Source organism: Rana temporaria, chromosome 12, assembly GCF_905171775.1.
Source record: "Rana temporaria chromosome 12, aRanTem1.1, whole genome shotgun sequence".
Classification (NCBI taxonomy): Eukaryota; Metazoa; Chordata; class Amphibia; order Anura; family Ranidae; genus Rana; species Rana temporaria.
The window spans coordinates 18,875,150-18,893,562 of NC_053500.1; the positions used below are offsets into that span (position 1 = coordinate 18,875,150).

General features: G+C 44.7%; 1 protein-coding gene across 2 annotated transcripts in view; it reads left to right on the forward strand.

Annotated features, from left to right (window-relative positions):
- Window positions 1-273: 273 nt before the first annotated feature.
- Window positions 274-18,413, forward strand: part of RBBP8NL (RBBP8 N-terminal like) — a 63,070-nt gene continuing 44,930 nt past the window's right edge. Inside the window, exon 1 of one of the 2 annotated variants that reach the window (XM_040331808.1) lies at window positions 274-846. The gene's annotated coding sequence lies outside the window, so the exon portion shown is untranslated. The remainder of the gene's footprint in view (window positions 847-18,413) is intronic. The other variant, XM_040331809.1, reaches the window with a different exon arrangement.

An 18,413-nucleotide genomic window follows, 5' to 3' on the forward strand; every position in this document is an offset into this window, starting at 1 on the left:
CTGGCCCACCATACCCACTGTGAAGCATGGTGGTGGCGGCATAATGCTTTGGGGCTGTACCTTAGTCAAGGTAAGGGGAATTATTAACAGTTCAAAATACCAGTCAATATTGGCACAAAACCTTCAGGCTTCTGCTAGAAAGCTGAACATGAAGAGGAGCTTCATCTTTCAGCATGATGACGACCCAATTTCAAATCAACAAAGGAATGGCTTCACCAGAAGAAGATTACAGTTTTGGAATGGCCCAGCCAGAGCCCAGACCTGAATCTGAACATCTGTGGGGTGATCTGAAGAGCTCTGGACAGAGTTCCCCTTAATGTGACCAGGAGTCAGCTTGCAAAGAGGCATGAAAAACATTCAAGTCACATTGTCCTCTAAATCGATACCTTGCTACATGCACACAAATAGGTGTCACATTTTTTTTTTTCTCTCTACCGCACGGCCTCCACCTCCTGCGCTCCTTCCTGGCTACAATCGTATCTCTATGTGATCCAGCACCATACAAGTTTTGCAGCTTTGTTGGGAAACAGCAGAACCGGTCTGTCTACTCCCGGTGAGGTTTGCCTCGTTCCTGCTGCAGGGATGAAGGAACTTAAACCTGTCCAACTGGTTTGTCAAAAAAAAAAAAAAAAAAAAAAAAAAAAGAACGAAGAAAAAAAAAAAGACAAATTTATTTTATTTGTGTGTTTGGTGTCTGTGCGGACAGACTGCTGGCTCTTATCTGTCTTTCCGAAATCCCAATTTCCATGTGGATGCTGCAACGGGGGTTAAAGGACCAACCTGGGAGGCACGCGTAAGTGCCAGTTGTTATGCCTTTTGGAGCCACGGTCCTGACTACACATCAAGGTAGGGTAACTTAGTGCTATCCAGTGATCAAGGAACTACAATTGCCAGAATGTCCTGCTAGCTTGTTTCCTTAAAAGCTGTAGGGCCTACACTGTAACTACAGGGGGGGTGCAGAAAGTGCAGCTGCCCCTGGATCTCGTAAATCCGGGGGCACCCAGAGATAACTGCTATTCTTCTTCTATTCAACTGCTGTTTATATGCTGTATAAAGTAAAAAATTTCTTTTCCATTGATATAAAGTAGATGCATACTTCAGCTGGTTAAAGGCAGATTGTATGTCTATGAGCACCATGCAACTCCTTCAAACAGCTCGTGACTAGCTGACCTCTCATTAGGAGGCATTAATAGGCATAAGCACACATGCTCTTACAAGCTGTATTCTCATGTTCCTAGGGAGATCTTTCGCCAATCAGATCGTGCGACCGCCATACAAAGTTTATTGCTAGCTTTTAGAGTCAATGTAGATGGGTACTGGGTGCAATCAGCACAGAGCTGTAGAGGACTTTCTGAAGTGGGTAGTCCAGGTGAACTTACTGCAGGCTGGCGGGGACAGCATAGAAGGTGACAGCAGGGAAGGTGACAGCATGGAAAGGGGCAGCAGGGAAGGTGACAGCAAGGTAGGTGACATCTGGGAAGGTGTTCAGCAGGGAAGGTGGCAGCAAGGTAGGTGACAGCAGGGAAGGTGACAGCATTGAAAGGAGCAGCAGGGAAGGTGGCAGCAAGGTAGGTGACATCAGCGAAGGTGTTCAGCAGGGAAGGTGACAGCATGGAAGGTGACAGCAGGGAAGGTGACAGCAGGGAAGGCATACCTCCCAACTGTCCCTGATTTCGAGGGACTGTCCCTGATTTGGAGAAATGTCCCTCTGTCCCTCAGTCTCCTCATTTGTCCCTCATTTTGGTCTGATCTATAAAGTTGTATATAAAATGCACTGTTTATCTATCAAAAAGTGTTTCCCAGCGCTAAACCTTTCATCTGATTGCAAAGATGCTGCGTTTGTAAATTCTAAAAGCCAATATAAAGGAATAATAGTGGTAAAAAAAAGCACTTGTGGGTTTAACCAATCTTGTTTTTTTGTACAGTTCTCCTTTAAGGGGGCGTGGCAAGGGGTGTGTCCTATGACTGCATACTCTTGCTGATAGGTGTCCCTCATTCCCATCTCAAAAAGTTGGGAGGTATGGGGTAGGTGACAGCAGGGAAGGTGACAGCAGGAAAGGTGACAGCAGGGAAGGTGACAGCAGGGAAGGTGACAGCAGGGAAGGTGTACAGCATGGATGGTGGCAGCAGGGAAGGTGACAGCAGGGAAGGTGTACAGCATGGAAGGTGGCAGCAGGGAAGGTGTACAGCATGGAAGGTGGCAGCAGGGAAGGTGACAGAAGGGAAGGTGACAGCAGGGAAGGTGACAGCAGGGAAGGTGACAGCAGGAAAGGTTACAGCAGGAAAGGTTACAGCAGGGAAGGTGACAGCAGGAAAGGTGACAGCAGGGAAGGTGTTCGGCAGGGAAGGTGTACAGCATGGAAGGTGACAGCAGGGAAGGTGGCAGCAGGGAAGGTGACAGCAGGAAAGGTTACAGCAGGGAAGGTGACAACAGGAAAGGTTACAGCAGGGAAGGTGACAACAGGAAAGGTTACAGCAGGGAAGGCGACAGCAGGGAAAGTGTACATAATTGGGGGATTTACAGGATTTGCGACAGAGCAAGGCAGCACAGTATAGGAGCAGTGATAGTTTTGAGAGTGCTTTTTTATATAAATGCCGGGCCTATTTAATAAATTCCCTCCAATACGCACGTGTTCCAGCATCCAACATGACCTGACCCCTTATTAAAGTTCCTTAAGCCCAGGATCACACTGGGCTGCGGGAATGAAACCGTGCGAGTTCAGCTGAACTCGCACGATTTCACTTCAGCTGGTCAGTCCCGATTTCAGCCGCGATTACAGAGACATCTGTGGAGTTTTCTTTTTGAAATCGGTGCAGCGTCACAGATGCGGCGGCGCACCGATTAGGACGGTGCAGTCTCAAAACGCACCAGTGTGAACCAGGGCTTAAGGAGCGTGATGAATCTATCACAGATTTGGGCAAAACTGTAGTGGCTTCAATGCAGATATTAGTTAGTATTAGGCATGTGCTTCATTTGTCAATATCCTGCTTGATAAATCTCATCTCCCGCCAATTTTTTTATTTAGGCTTATGCGCATTGATGATTTCACTGAATGATCCTCTGTGCCTGGGGCCCACCAAAAACGTTAAATGATGTTCTGTGAGATGTCAGGTGTCCTCCTATAGATGAAATTATATTTAAAGCCAAAACGTTTTTTCCATCTTGGATAGGGTTTTAGGAAGGGCTAGAAGACCAGTAGTTTTCTTCTACCATGTGTGCCCTATTGGGGAGATTTTACTTCACTTCCTGTCCTGTAGACACAACAGAAAATAGGAGGAATTCTCTCCAAAGTGAGGGAGATTCCCTCTTAGATAGTTGTCACCAGGACAAGTGTTCCCATTGGAAGATTTTTTTCTTTATTCTTGTTTTGGGGACATCTCTCATTAAGTTGAACAGTTACTGCATGAGTTTTTCAGGAACAAAATATTAATATTCAGAAAGAGAATTTTCACGTGAAGACTAGGCCCGCAATCCAAGGTATTGTATTTTGTTATAAATGTGTCTGTGTAACAGTCTAATACAGTCTTTCTCAACCTTTTTAGCCATGGGGAACCCTTAAAATTATTTTCAGGTCTCGGGGAATCACTGATGAAACCCATTCATTGGGGGTCAGTGGGAACAATGCCCCTTACTTTGGTGGTCAGTGATAAGCCTCATACACCCGATCGGACTTCCAATTGACTTTTCCGTGGATTTTTCTCCGAAGGGCGTTGTCCGTGAACTTAGTATGCACACACACAGTAGGACTTTTTCAGCCGACAAACAGGAACGTAGTGACGTCATTTACGTACTACGTGTTTTTTCTGCTCTTTACCGCCACCCTTTGGGCAACTTGTGCTATTGTTGTCTGATCTTTAGCATTGGTTTTGAGCATGCGTGTTTGTACTTTGGATTTCAGTCCGATGGACTTGTGTACACACAATCAAATTTGCTCCATCGGACACGTGTTGCCGGAAAGTTTGTCTGTTCACACAGCGAACAGTTTGTCCGATGGAGTGTACACACAGTCGAATTGTCTGCAAAAACAGGTCCGTCTGAGGTTTGTTGTCAAAAAGTCAGATCGTGTATGGGCCTTAAAGGGGTTTTCCACCCATTTTTTAAGTTTATTAAAAGTCAGCAGCTACAAAAAGTGTAGCTGCTGGCTTTTAATAAACTGACACTTACCTGCTTCATGTTCCAGCGACGCGCTGGCCGTGATTTTACATTTCACATTTCAGTTTTCTGTGGATACTGGGGGAATGATTTATAGTACTCCCCCAATGACTATGCTTGTATTTGCCCAGTTTTATCACAAATACAAGACACGATTTATAAAGTAGTAAGTTGCTGTTAGTGTGTATGAAGTATGAAAGGAAACGTACATACAAAACTTTTTTTTATTTTGTTTTGGATAGAGTAATTTTTTTATTGCTGTATGTGTCCTTTTTTAAGTAGAGTCACTCTTTGTAATAATCCTGATGACCGTTGTCACCAAGGTAAAGCTATAGCAAAATCTTTGCCACCAGAAGAGGGAGTAAGGGGAAATTTTACAAAGACGTCAAACTTTCTAACCAGGCAAATTCCTCTCACCGCTCCTTCACGGCTCCAAAGATGCTGCTAGCAGGACTTTTTTTTACCGTCCTGCTAGCGCACCGCCCCGAGGGCTTTCACACTGGGAAGACAACAGCGGCTGTTTCAGCGCGTTTTGCAGGTGCTATTTTTAGCGTTATAGCGCCTGAAAAGTGCCCCAGTGTGAAAGGGGTCTAAGAATTAAATAGACTGAGCTCTTTGGGACACCAGACACAACGTCCCTTTAACCATTTCCAAATCGTGCTATAGCCAAAAGATGGCTACAGTGCAGTTGTCCAGTTCTGGGAGGGCATCCATAGATGTCCTCCTAGAACCCCGCCCCTTGCACGCCTTCTGTAGCACGCATTGGTCATGCTCTGTGACCGCTGTGTCCGAAGGTCACACAGATTGGGATAAAAGGGCAATCACAGCGGCCCTTTGCAATGTGATTAGCTGTGTCCAATCACAGCTGATCACATGTAAACAGACTTGCTGGTTATCGGCTCTTCTTTCTTCCCATGCTGTGTGAAAAAAGGAGAGCCATTACTGGCAAGCCTCTCATCACATTGTTTACACTGATAATCATTGCCCGGATTATCAGTGCAGCCCCATCATTGCCCATCAGTGCTGCCTATCATTGCCCATCAGTGCCGCCTATCAGTGCCTCATATCAGTGCTGCATATCAGTGTCCATCAGTGCAGCCTCATCAGCGCACATCAGTAAAGAAGGAAAATTACTTATTTGCTACATTTTATAACAGAAACTAAAAAAAAAGTTTGGATTTTTTTTGTTTGTTTAGCAAAAAATTTAAACCCAGCAGTGATTAAATACCAACAAAAGAAAGCTCTATCTGTCTAAAAAATTAATAAAAATGTCATATGGGTACAGTGCTGCATGACTGCGCAATTGTCATTCAAAGTGCGAAAGCTGAAAATTGGTCTGGGCAATCAGCTTCGACAAGCTCTCAGCAAAGTAGGCCTCCAGCTAGCCCAGCTTAGTCCACAATGAAGCGCAGGCACATGGCCGAATTGCCTAGTTGTTATCTCCTCCTTAGGAAAAAAAAACTCTCTGCTCCCAGCCTCAGAGTATTTATACACACTCCCAGCTACCATCTGGGCACCTCACCCCAGGAATTGGCCAGGGCTGCAAAAATATTCAGCTGCTGATCAGACTCTTCCTGCCAACTATCTTCCAGATCAGTTCTGGACAAACAGGGGGAAAGCAGGTAAACTTGCAGTCACTGAAACACAGACCAGAACAATCAAACACAGCTACACTGATTACAGAGAGCCAGAACTACATTTACCTAATCTAGGAGGGTTCTACATTAGCAATAACCTATATCCATATGGCATTCTATAAAGCATTGGCCATCAACCCTGTCTTCAGGGCCCACTGACAGGCCAGATTTTATGTATTACCTTGGGGAGATACAGACTAGAATACTCCAATCACTGAGCAGCAAATTCCCCCCAATAAACTTTGCCTTGTCCAAGTATTTTGGTGTGCCCAGAAGGGAAAGAAAATCCATGGCAATGCTTCTGCATTATACATGACCTTACAGACAGTAACTAGCAGGTCCAATCCATTTTTATGAATCCCCCCCCCCATTACCTTTAATGGGACTAGTTTACGTCAACACAGCCGCATGTTGGGAATTTTGGGCCAGATTCTCAAAAGAGATACGACGGCGCATCTCCAGATACGCCGTCGTATCTCTGCCTAGCGCCGTCGTATCTATGCGACTGATTCTTAGAATCAGTTACGCATAGATATCCCTTAGATCCGACAGTCTCTTACGCCGTCAGATCTTAACTGCAATTTTTTTGTTTGCCCGCTAGGTGGCGCTTCTGTTGATTTCCCTGTCGAGTATGCAAATTAGCTAGATACGCGAATTCCCGAACGTACGCGCGGCTGACTCAGTAAAGTTATGGCGTTTACGTTAGGCTTTTCCCGGCGTAAAGTTGCCCCTGGGTCTATGAGGCGCAGTCAATGTTAAGTATGGCCGTCGTTCCCGCGTCGAAAATTAAAAAATTTACGTTGTTTGCGTAAGTCTTCCGTGAATGGTGCTGGACGTAATTTACGTCCACGTCAATACCAATGACGTCCATGCGACGTCGTTTAGAGCAATGCACAACGGGATATTTTAGGGACGGCGCATGCGCAGTTCGTTCGGTGCAGGGACGCGCTTCATTTAAATGAAACACGCCCCCTACCCGCCGAATTTGAATTCCGCTGGGTGTTTTACACTACACCGCGGCAACTTTACAGGCAAGTGCTTTGTGAATAAAGCACTTGCCTGAAAAACTTGGGGCGGCGTAGCGTAAAACAGATACGTTACGCCCGCCCAAATTTACGCCCATCTACGTGAATCTGCCCCTATGTCTTTGTGATGCATTTTTGGTACGTTATTCTTCATTTTGTCATTCAGGGCAATGGAAGTGACAATGCAACAGAGCTATAAGGGTTAACCAATGCATTTGACTGCACGTATCTCCATGACTGTGTTGTGACTCCCATGTTACTGCACAAAAATGCAGGAGATTTGGCCGCCTTATAAGAGAAGCTTTGTAGTCGACCTGCAAGCAGGAGAAGCCACCCAACAGGATCAAGAGCAGAACAATAAACAGTCTATTCTCTTCACGTTATTACAACATAATCAAAGTAACATAATAAAGAAGCCTGCCACATATGATAATAACACAGATTCTTACCAGTAACTGGAAATCCTCTTATAGTGAATATTTCTAAACATGGTCTGAACATGGTCTGTTTAATGTGAATTATCATATTCGGGTGTTAAAGAATTTCTAAAGTCAATACTTTTTTTATTTTGGATAGAGCAGGGCCCTGGTGCCCAACCTGCATCCCAGGGGCCACATGTGGCCCTTTAGCAATTTTTGTGTGGCCCTCAGGGCTCCTGCAGACACTAATCTATGTACCCCGATTGATTCGTTATAGCGGTGATCTCTAGAAGTCTCGTGTAATATGTCTCCAGTCTATGACTGTCTCCTAAAGCGTTTCCCCAGGTTCCAGCAACTCCTATAGCATGTTCACAGTCTCTGATGGTCTCCTGTATTCTGTCCGCAGTATCTGACATTGGCCCATATTCTCAGTGAAGTTACGATGGAGTATCTCAGGATACTCCATCGTAACTCCCTTTTTTGGCCAGTGTATCTATGCGACTGATTCTTAGAATCATTTTCGCATAGATACACTTAAGATCCGCCATCTGTAAGTCACTTACACTGGCGGATCTTAAATGTAATGACGCCGGCCGCTGCTAGATGGCATTTACGTGAAGGACTCATTTGCGTATGCAAATGATCCTTCTACGCCGATTCCCGAACGAGTTCGCGTCGCGTAACCGTCGCTAACGCCGTTTGCGTAAGCGGAAATTTAGTCCTGCTATATGAGGATTACATTTCCGCCAGTCCCACGTAGGCCATGTTACGGATGGCGTCGTGTCCGCGTCGTGTTTTTTCGTCGGGTACGTCGTTTCCGTAAGTCGTTCTTGAATACGACTTTACGTCAATGACGCACACGTCGGCGTCATTGACGTTTTCCGCCGAGAACTGGAGCATGCGCACTGGGCTTTTTGAAGCCCGGCGCATGCGCAGTTCATTAGAATCGGGGCGCGCTTAATTTGAATACAATCGCCCCCTTGGAGATCCGCCAGGCTACGCCGGGGCATTTACACTCCGCTGTCCCAACTTACGGAGCAAGTGTTTGGGGAATACAACACCTGCTCCTGTAAGTTGGGACAGCGGAGTGTAAGTGCCTTAAGCGCAGCCCGCGGATTTTTAGAGAGAATATGGGCCCATCTCTTTTATCATGTCTGCTGTCTCTGACCATCTCTTGAATCATGTTTTCAGTCTTTGACCATTTCTAATATAATTGACTTCAGTCTCTGATTATCTCCTGTAGCATATCTGCAGTCTCTGGCCATCTCTTGTAGCATATCTGCAGTCTCTGGCCATCTCTTGCATCCTGTCCATAGTCTCCTGAAGCATTTCCCCAGTTTCCAACAACTTCTATAGCATGTTCAGTCTCTGATAGTCTCCTGTAGCATGTCTGCAGTTTCTGACCAACTCTTGTATCATGTCTGCAGTCTCTGATCATTTTTGATATCATTGTCTTTAGTCTCGGACCATCTCTTGTATCATGTCTGCAGTCTCTGATAATTTCTGATATCATTGTCTTCAGTCTCTGACCATCTCTTGTGTCATGTTTGCAATCTCTGATCATCTCTGATATCATTGTCTTCAGTCTCGGACCATCTCTTGTATCATGTTTTCAGTCTCTGATCATTTCTGATATCATTATCTTCAGTCTCTGACCATCTCTTGTATAATGCTTGCAGTCTCTGACCATCTCTTGTATCATGTTTGCAGTCTCTGACCATCTCTTATATCATGTTTGCATTCTCTGACCATTTCTAATATAATTGTCTTCAGTCTCTGACCATCTCTTGTATCATGTTTTCAGTCTCTGACCATTTCTAATATAATTGTCTTCAGTCTCTGACCAGCTCTTGTAGCATATCTGCAGTCTCTGGTCATCTCTTGTATCCTGTCCACAGTCTCCTGAAGTATTTCCCCAGTTTCCAACAACTCCTATAGCATGTTTAGTCTCTGATGGTCTCTTGTAGAATTTCTGCAGTCTCTGACCATCTCTTGTAATATGTCTGTAGTCTCTGACCATCTCTTTATCATGTTTGCAGTCTCTGACCATTTCTGGTATCATTGTCTTCAGTCTCCGACCATCTCTTGTAGCATCTGCAGTCTCTGGTCATATCTTGTATTCTGTCCACAGTCTCTGAACATCTGAATTATCTCCACAACCTCTGACCATCTCCATTACCATGTCCGCAGTCTCTGTATCCGCAGTCTCTGTATCAAGCCCATAGTCTTTGTCTATACACTGTTATGTGTCTGCTGTCTCTGACAATGAATAGTCAATGGATTTTTATTAGTGACCCTTTCATGATGCCAAGAGCTGTACTCGAGTCCCACCATATCAAGAAAGTTGAATACACTGGCCCAGATTCTCAAAAGAGATACGACGGCGTATCTCTGAGTCGCGCCGTCGTATCTATGCGCCTGATTCTTAGAATCAGTTACGCATAGATATCCATTAGATCCGACAGGCGTAAGTCTCTTACGCCGTCGGATCGAAACTGCATTTTTGACCGCTAGGTGGCGCTTCCGTCGAATTACGCGTCGAGTATGCAAATTAGCTAGATACGCAAATTCCCGAACGTACGCGCGGCCAACGCAGTAAAGTTACGACGTTTACGTTAGGCTTTTCCCGGCGTATAGTTGCCCCTGCTATATGGTGGCATAAGTGCGGCGTAACAATGTTAAGTATGGCCGTCGTTCCCGCGTCGAAATTTGAAAATTTTGCGTCGTTTGCGTAACTCGTCCGTGAATGGGGCTGGACGTAATTTACGTCCACGTCAAAACCAATACGTCCTTGCGGCGTATTAGGAGCAATGCACACTGGGAGATTTCCACGGACGGCGCATGCGCCGTTCGTGAAAAACGACAATCACGTCGGGTCACAGTACATTTACATAAAACACACCCCCTGATCCAAATTTGAATTAAGCGGGCTTACGCCGGCCGATTTACGCTACGCCGCCGCAACTTACGGAGCAAGTGCTTTGAGATTACAGCACTTGCCCGTCTAAGTTGCGGCGGCGTAACGTAAATCGGATATGTTACGCCGCTGCAGAGATGCGCCGATCTACGTGAATCTGGGCCACTTTGAGGTAATACTTAAAACCCATGTCCTTATTTTTTTGCTGTCATTGGGGAGATTCCCCTTCACTTTCTGTCCTGGAGGCACAACAGGAAATTAGGGGATTTTTTTCAAATTGAAGGGACATTTGTCACCAGAGCAGATGTCCCCACCCGGAAGACTTCTATATACCTCCTGTTCTGATGAAACTTTCAAATTTTCCTTCACGTTTTGCTTTTTTATTCGTGGTCACCAGTGTAAAGAGCGTGAAACTTCCCAGTGGGCACAATATAAGAGTTCTAACTCTTCTCCACTCCATTTGGAACTAAAATAAAAAAGATTTAGCTTTATATATTCCGTAATATTTCGTAATGGTTTTGTAAATAGATAGATGGACAGAACTAGAAATATAAGTCAGAAATTTCTATAGCAATCTTGAGTTACAGGACCCATTCATTCACACAATATGAAATCCACCCAAAGAATTTCTTCTTTTTTTTCTTTCAAAGTCATGTTTGTCATATTGTAGTGAGATTTCATTGCAGCTTTTTGAGAAATTCTCTTGCTTTTCTGGTCTGGCAGGTTTGCAAACGTGCAACAGAAGAGCTATGGGGAGAAAAAAAAAAATACAGGAAGTGCCGGGAGGGTCCACAATACACAGGGGAACAATATGGATGTCTTCTAGATTTGTAGAATTGAGGCGAAAAGGATAACTGCAGAACATATAAAATACTATTTAGCTGATCTGTGTAGTTACCAGAAATTTTGCATTGTCACATAATAGCTGGAAGCAAAAATCTGACTTATGGTGGGAGTGGCATGCTCAGACTCAAGTAAACGCATGCTCGGAAGCATTGAACTTAATTTTTCTCAGCACGTCGTCTTGTTTTACGTCACCGCGTTTTGGCACAGTCGGATTTTTGACTGATGGTGTGTAGACAAGACTGATGAAAGTCAGCTTCATCGGATATCTGATGAAAAAATCCATCGGATTAGATTCCATCAGATATCTGATCGTGTGTGAGTGAGTGAGTGAGTGAGTGAGAAACTTATATAGCGCAACAAATGCGAACTTAATCGCCTCAAGGCGCTTGGCATCCAAAGTTGTACAGGTCTTTCAGAAGAGGTGGGTCTTCAGTTTTTTCCTAAAAACCCGATGGTTTTCTTCCAAGCGGATAGTCGTGGGTAGAGCATTCCAGAGCCGTGGTCCTTGGACCGAGAATCTACGTTCTCCCTTAGATTTGTAGTGAGATTTGGGGATTTGGAGAAGGTTTTGGTTGGTTGATCGGAGCACGCGCTGGGTGACGTAGGGTTTTATTTTCTCGCTTAAATATTGAGGAGCTTTACCCTGTGTACATTTGTGGGTGAGGCAGAGTGTCTTGAATGTCACCCGGTCCTGTACGGGCAGCCAGTGGAGGGACCTCAAGGCCGGGGAGATTGGTTCCCACGGCTTTTTACCTGTTACCAGTCTGGCTGCCGTGTTTTGGACGACTTGTAGATGTGAAATCTGGTATCTGGTATTTCGGTGTACGAGGCTTTAGTGTCCGGCTGTCCACTACACTACCTCAGTCCTGCTAAAAATTGCTGATCGTCGCCATTACTAGTAAACAAAATAGAAAAAATAAATAAAAACAAATAAAACTATCCCATAATTTGTAAACGCTATACCTTTTGCGCAAACCAATCAATATACGCTTATTGGGTTTTTTGTTTACCAAGGAAGGCATGGATCCTGTGTCTCTGCAAAGCAGGGACATGGACCCATGCCTTCCCCTTGTAAAAGCACCTCCAACAGTACACAAAACGCTGGCTAGGAACAGTGTCATTAGTACAGTGACAGTGCATATTTTTAGCACTGATCACTGTATTGGCGTCACTGGTTCCCACAAAGTGTCAGTTAGTGTCAGTTAGTGTCCGACTGTCCACCGCAATATCGCAGTCTCGCTATAAGTTTTTATTTTACTAATAAAAAATAAAAAAATTCAAATATACCATAGTTTCTAGACGCTATAACTTTCGCGTAAACCAATCAAGATACGCTTCAAAACACATGTATGGGGATACGTTCGCCATCAGTCTGGCGGATTGCATCTGATGACATGCTGTCCATTGTTGTTCATTCTCCCCATAGAAATCAGTGGGGCTCTGACAGGTCACACTAACATGTTTCAGGCATTCATTGCTGGAGAGGGAGGTGCTTAGGCAGGGTCACATGGCACTGAGCAGGCTTGGGACAGGAGTGAGACAAAGGAAGCTGCAGGCTCTGAGCGTGGTCTTATCTTCCTGGCTACATAGTGTGGCAGTAGAGTTGCCACCTCATCCCTTTAAACCCAAATGCGTTTAATTACACGGGTTCTGTGGCTGATTAAAGTGGTGATTAAAGTCACTTGGTGCCTTACCTGCTTTAAATTAACCTCAGAACCTGTGTAATTATTATGTGTTCGGGTTTAAAGGAATGAGGTGGCAACCCTACGTGGCAGGGATGTGTGTATTACCAGACCGCATGCACAGAATAATGGCAAATATTTTAGTAGCTAAAACAGTACAGATATGTGCATTTTAAAGTGTACTGAAGTGTCAGGAATTGCGCTTTAAAGGGGTTGTAAAGGTACAATTTGTTTTTCCTAAATAGCTTCCTTTACCTTAGTGCAGTCCTCCTTCACTTACCTCATCCTTCCATTTTGCTTTTAAATGTCCTTATTTCTTCTGAGAAATCCTCACTTCCTGTTCTTCTGTCTGTAACTCCACACAGTAATGTGAGGCTTTCTCCCTGGTGTGGAGTGTCGTGCTCGCCCCCTCCCTTGGACTACAGGAGAGTCAGGACGCCCACTAACACACAGCTCCTTTCTCTATCTGCAACGTAGAGAGCATTCTGACTCTCCTGTAGTCCAAGGGAGGGGGCGAGCACGACACTCCACACCAGGGAGAGCCTTGCATTACTGTGTGGAGTTACAGACAGAAGAACAGGAAGTGAGGATTTCTCAGAAGAAATAAGGACATTTAAAAGCAAAATGGAAGGATGAGGTAAGTGAAGGAGGACTGCACTAAGGTAAAGAAGCTATTTAAGGAAAAAAAATTGTACCTTCACAACACCTTTTTAATGTCGTATAATTATGGATACATGATGGAAGTAAACTGTGGCATCATATTCCAAAGATTATGGCCTACAGGCTGCTCACCATTGTGTCGTGTGGGGTGTTTTTCCACAGCAAGGTTTTTGAGAAGTCATCAGGTTTCCTGCTAATGAAACCCAGCAGACGGGTCACACCCTAATACTGGACGAATTTACTGTCTCAGGACTGCACCGCTTGTATATACAACAGCATTGATTCAGCTATGTTCTCTGCTGCAGGGAATCTGTTTATTTTCCGGGTGGTTATGTTGGCAGAATTACAAAATTGATCTGCGTGAAGGATGCCTTCTATTGGCTATGCACTAATGATCTGAAGAACATTTATGCTGTGCAAAACCTGAGCCCATTCCTGATGCTCTTAATAGCATGACGGCGTTCCTGGCTCTCCCAGAATGTCAGCTGGCAATTAAAAGGTTCTACGATCGTTCTGACATTGTTTGTCGGTGTGTCTTGATTGGTAGTTTTATAAGGAATTTCTGAATCTTTTTTTTCTGTTTATTTAAAGTGTATCTAAAGCCAACCTCTATGTTTTGTCCTTGTCTGGCCATTGTTAGCAGGACTGAACGTAATGGAACATCAAAAATTTGATTTTACCAGAACAGGAAAAGAAAGGACAACCTGACAGGGATCTAAACACTTACATATTCTATACAAAACAAAAAAAAAAGTGTAAGGCTTTAGACATATATTAAAGAAACACTAAAATTTAGGGGCCAGATTCACAGAAGAAGTACGCCGGAGTATCTGCTGATACTCCGGCGTACTTCCAAATTTCCCGCGTCGTATCTTTAGTTTGAATTCTCAAACCAAGATACGACGGCATTTGGGTAAGATCCGACAGGCGTACGGCTTTGTACGCCTTCAGATCTTAGTTTGCGTCGTTTTCCGCATCCGGTATGCTAATTAGCTGTTTACGGCGATCCACGAAGGTACGCGCGGTCGTCGCATTCTCTTACGCCGTCGCTAGTCTGCTTTTCCCGGCGTGAATCTGGCCCTAGGTATTTAACAGACATGTGTAGACCTCTTTTGAAGGAAGGGTTTATGACAAATGGCCCTCCCCGAATGGGATATTGTGATAAACCTGTGGGTAAATAAGAGAACCAGAATCTACGCTAAGTGGAAAAGTGAGTTTGATAATAAAGCTGGCAGTGCCTCCGCCCAGAACAGGGCTTCTGTGAACGAAGGAGATTTTCTTCCTGGGAAATTAACCAGTAAACTAATCAAATTCATTGGGAGCAGAAGAACTACTACCGTAGTATACATCCAATGTAAAAATAAGTATTATCAGCAAATGGTATAACAAAAGTCCTGGTGGAATTGTGCACATATAAATAACCTGGTATAAGCATATAGTTATTAATAAAGATACCTCCAGATGAATGTTGCAGCAAAGTAAAGTTGAAGGGGACCTGAGAATGACCGCAATGCAGCATCTGTTCTCATGCCGGAGACCTGAAAAGAAGTGGTGATGGGGAGATCCTCCAACCATTGTCCAACCAGCCTGGAACACAGCAGCTCTTCATCAGCAGAAAACCATGGTGGGGCACTGACTGGAAGTCAGTTTATCTACCCTTTGCCTTAAGCTCTGTACACACAGGCCGAATGTCGGGCGACATCAGCCAGTTCAATTTAAAATAGTCTGACATTCGGCCTTCGCCCACTCCGACAATGAGAGCGTTGATCAGAGTGTTCTGGTGGGGGGACGGGGGGATGGGACGGCGTTTATCCCCCTGTCAAAACACAAGAGCTCAGCCGGGGGGAGATAAGTTGGATCGCCAGTACATCTGCTCTGGCCGGAGCTGACAGTTAAAAATGACTCATAGTGTGTACCAGGCTTCCTGTTTTTTCACCTTAATACATCCTATGCATTAGGGTGAAAATACACCTTGCAGTTACCGCCGATGGAATTCCGATGTGAGTTTGGCCGGACAAAAGCTCGATCGTGTGTACGGGGCTTTAGGCTGCCCATAAATGAGTCGTTCATCTGATCTGCATTGCATTAGAAGTTTACTCCCTTTAGGTATTGAATCTCTGTTGCAGAGGATGCCTAAAATCTTACTTGTATCTTAGTGTATCTTAGTGCAAACATCTGGGAAAATCAGTCAGCCAATCACAGAAGCAGGAAAGTAAATTTGGTTATCGGTTATTTAACCATCGGTTAAAAAAAAGCCAACTTGTTTTAAATTTAACCAATGGATTCCTAACCGATAGCACAAAACCGATCGTTAGTAGGCACGACCATCGGTTAAAAATACACGCATGCTCAGAATCAAGTCGACGCATGCTTGGAAGCATTGAACTTCGTTTTTTCAGCACGTTGTGTGTTTTACGTCACCGCGTTCTGACACGATCGGTTTTTTAACCGATGGTGTGTAGGCGCGACGGACATCAGTCAGCTTCATCGGTTAACCGATGAAAATGGTCCATCGGTCCGTTCTCATCGGATGGACTGATCGTGTGTACGCGGCATAAGAGCTGTGAAAATGTGGAACAGACTCCCTCCAGAGGTGGTTCTGGCCAGCTCAGTAGATTGCTTTAAGAAAGGCCTGGATACTTTCATAAATGTACATAATATAACTGAGTACTAACATTTGTAGGTAAAGTTGATCCAAGGAATATCTGATTGCCTCTCGGGGGATCAGGAAGGAATTTTTTCCCCTGCTGTAGCAAATTGGATCTCATGCTCTGCTGAGGTTTTTCGCCTTCCTCTGGATCAACTGTGGGTATGGAGTTGGGTGTACGGGATTGTACTGTGTTTTTTATTTCGTTTGATTATTTTTTTGTGGTTGAACTGGATGGACTTGTGTCTTTTTTCAACCTGACTAACTATGTAACTATGTAACTAGTGTTCAGAGCTCCCAAGTCAATGCAGCTTATGCTTTAAGTCAAAGACCTCACTAGAAGGTGTCAAAAGCACCCCAGGGCTGTCATCTTCACCCTTGCTTTATAACGTACTCTGACCCAGAATAGGCATGAAGCCAGAGCCAAGTCAGACATATACTGTATGCGTACGGGCACTGGCATGGCACTTATTTAAGTATAGTTTTTGTACGCAACTTGAAAATGTGTCTATGTAGCCAACTGTGGGGTGTTCATACACTACCTCAGTTCTGCAACTGGTGTGATCAGACTCTGTGTGGTTTACCAAGCGAGAAAACCGCAGAAATGCATGAAAAAATAAATTCCTGTTAAATAATGTCTGTGACCAAAACCAAGCACTCCCTACTCTCATGCATGCTTGGTTAGGTGTGTCCCTTCACTGCCCAGATATCTCGGGGCAACATTAGTCGCCACACTTAGCTATGTCTGCAAAGTTGGGCACAGTTTTGACAGAGGGGCTTTAGGAATGGAATGCTCATTCCAGGTGTGAAAACATGGAGTAAGTCTGCCGATTGTGAAGCGTGGACCTTTGTTTTGGTGTTTATTGTGTCCATGCAAATGCCAGAGACCTTTCAAGGAGGAGATATCACTGGAGAAACACATTTGCCCAGCATCATAGAGAGAATTCCTGTTGTCCTAAATGTAACAGTGGTCCTACCACTTTGATCCACATGATGTGAAGATGTCCAAAACTTCATAGATACTGGCAAGAGGTTCTGACTACTATAACATCGTTTTTTCAGGTTACTTTAGCAGAAGATCCAGGGATATGTTTATTGAACATGTTGGACGAGGCTACTTTACCAGAAAATACATATGTCCCTATTACTCGATTGTTATTTCAAGCCCGCAAATTAATTGCTGGTAGATGTTACCCCCAAAAGCAGATAGGCATGTGGCTGACCACAGAGACAGTCGTTTTGGCCAAGTCCACCATGTTGGAAGACCGTGGACGCATTCCTATGGGCAGTTTAACGCCACACAGTGGATTCATTGATTCAAGGATAAAAGCACTAAAAATGTCTCAGTAACAGATATCAGTGGCAGCTGGTGGTATATTTTTTGGAGAGTAGCAAACAATGAACCCACAGACACTTCCCCCCACCGGTCAGTCGCTAGGTCACCAACCCGCCACCCTCCCCCAGTCGGTTGGTCCATGGGCCCTGCACTTACCCCATCTGGGTGGTGGTGGCTTCCCCTGCATCTCCTCCTCCCCTGCATCACGCCGTGAGTCTCCTCCCTCCTTCTCCTAGGCGGCCAGTTGGATCACCTCTCCTTCCGGTAAATCGGGTGACCCGCTTCCTGATTGGCCGGGAGGAGAATTAGTGTGACAATAGCTATTGTCACACAAGTAGGTGTGCTCGGGGTGCAGTGCTCGGCACCCCCAAGCCCACCCTTTTTTTAAGCCTATTAGAGCCTCTGGCTCAAATCACGTGCTTAAAAAAAGAAAAAACACCCCATTGGAATGTATGCGTCCAGGGCCCGCATGTAGATTAGGGGGGCGGACGCATGTATATGAAGGGCGGTGACCCTGCGCCCCTTTTGGACGGGCTGCCACTGACAGACATTATGATTAAATACAGACTGACTTTTTAAGCATGTTTGTTATAATGAGTGGAGTTAAACGTCGGTGCTCACAAGTTCAACCAGACAGTCAACATGAACTGAAATAACGAGTTTTCTGTATAATTAGTCAAGGGACACGCTTTACATACAGTTCCAAAACTGTCAGCTAAACACACCCTACAACCTAAGATCCCAGCTTGTACTGCTGCCGTCCCTGCCCATTCACCCCGAGGATCTCCCACTTTTATAGATGGCTGGGCCTACACTTGCACATGGGCTAAATAGGCGCAATCCAGTAGTATAAATCATTATATGATTTTCAAGCTGCCGTTCATGTCATTTATCTTAGTATGCTGCATTCCGTTGTCAGCTGCACACAACCACAATGCAACAGAGATCTTCCTTCTGGGTATAAAATGTTAAAAATGATTGAAGAAGATAAACAAATTAGTCGTGTGATGACCCCACTCAGACAAAGCTGTATAACTGTAGCTACCTGTCTTTAAAGGGCTCACAAAGGCCAGTTTTGGGCCCCCCATCAA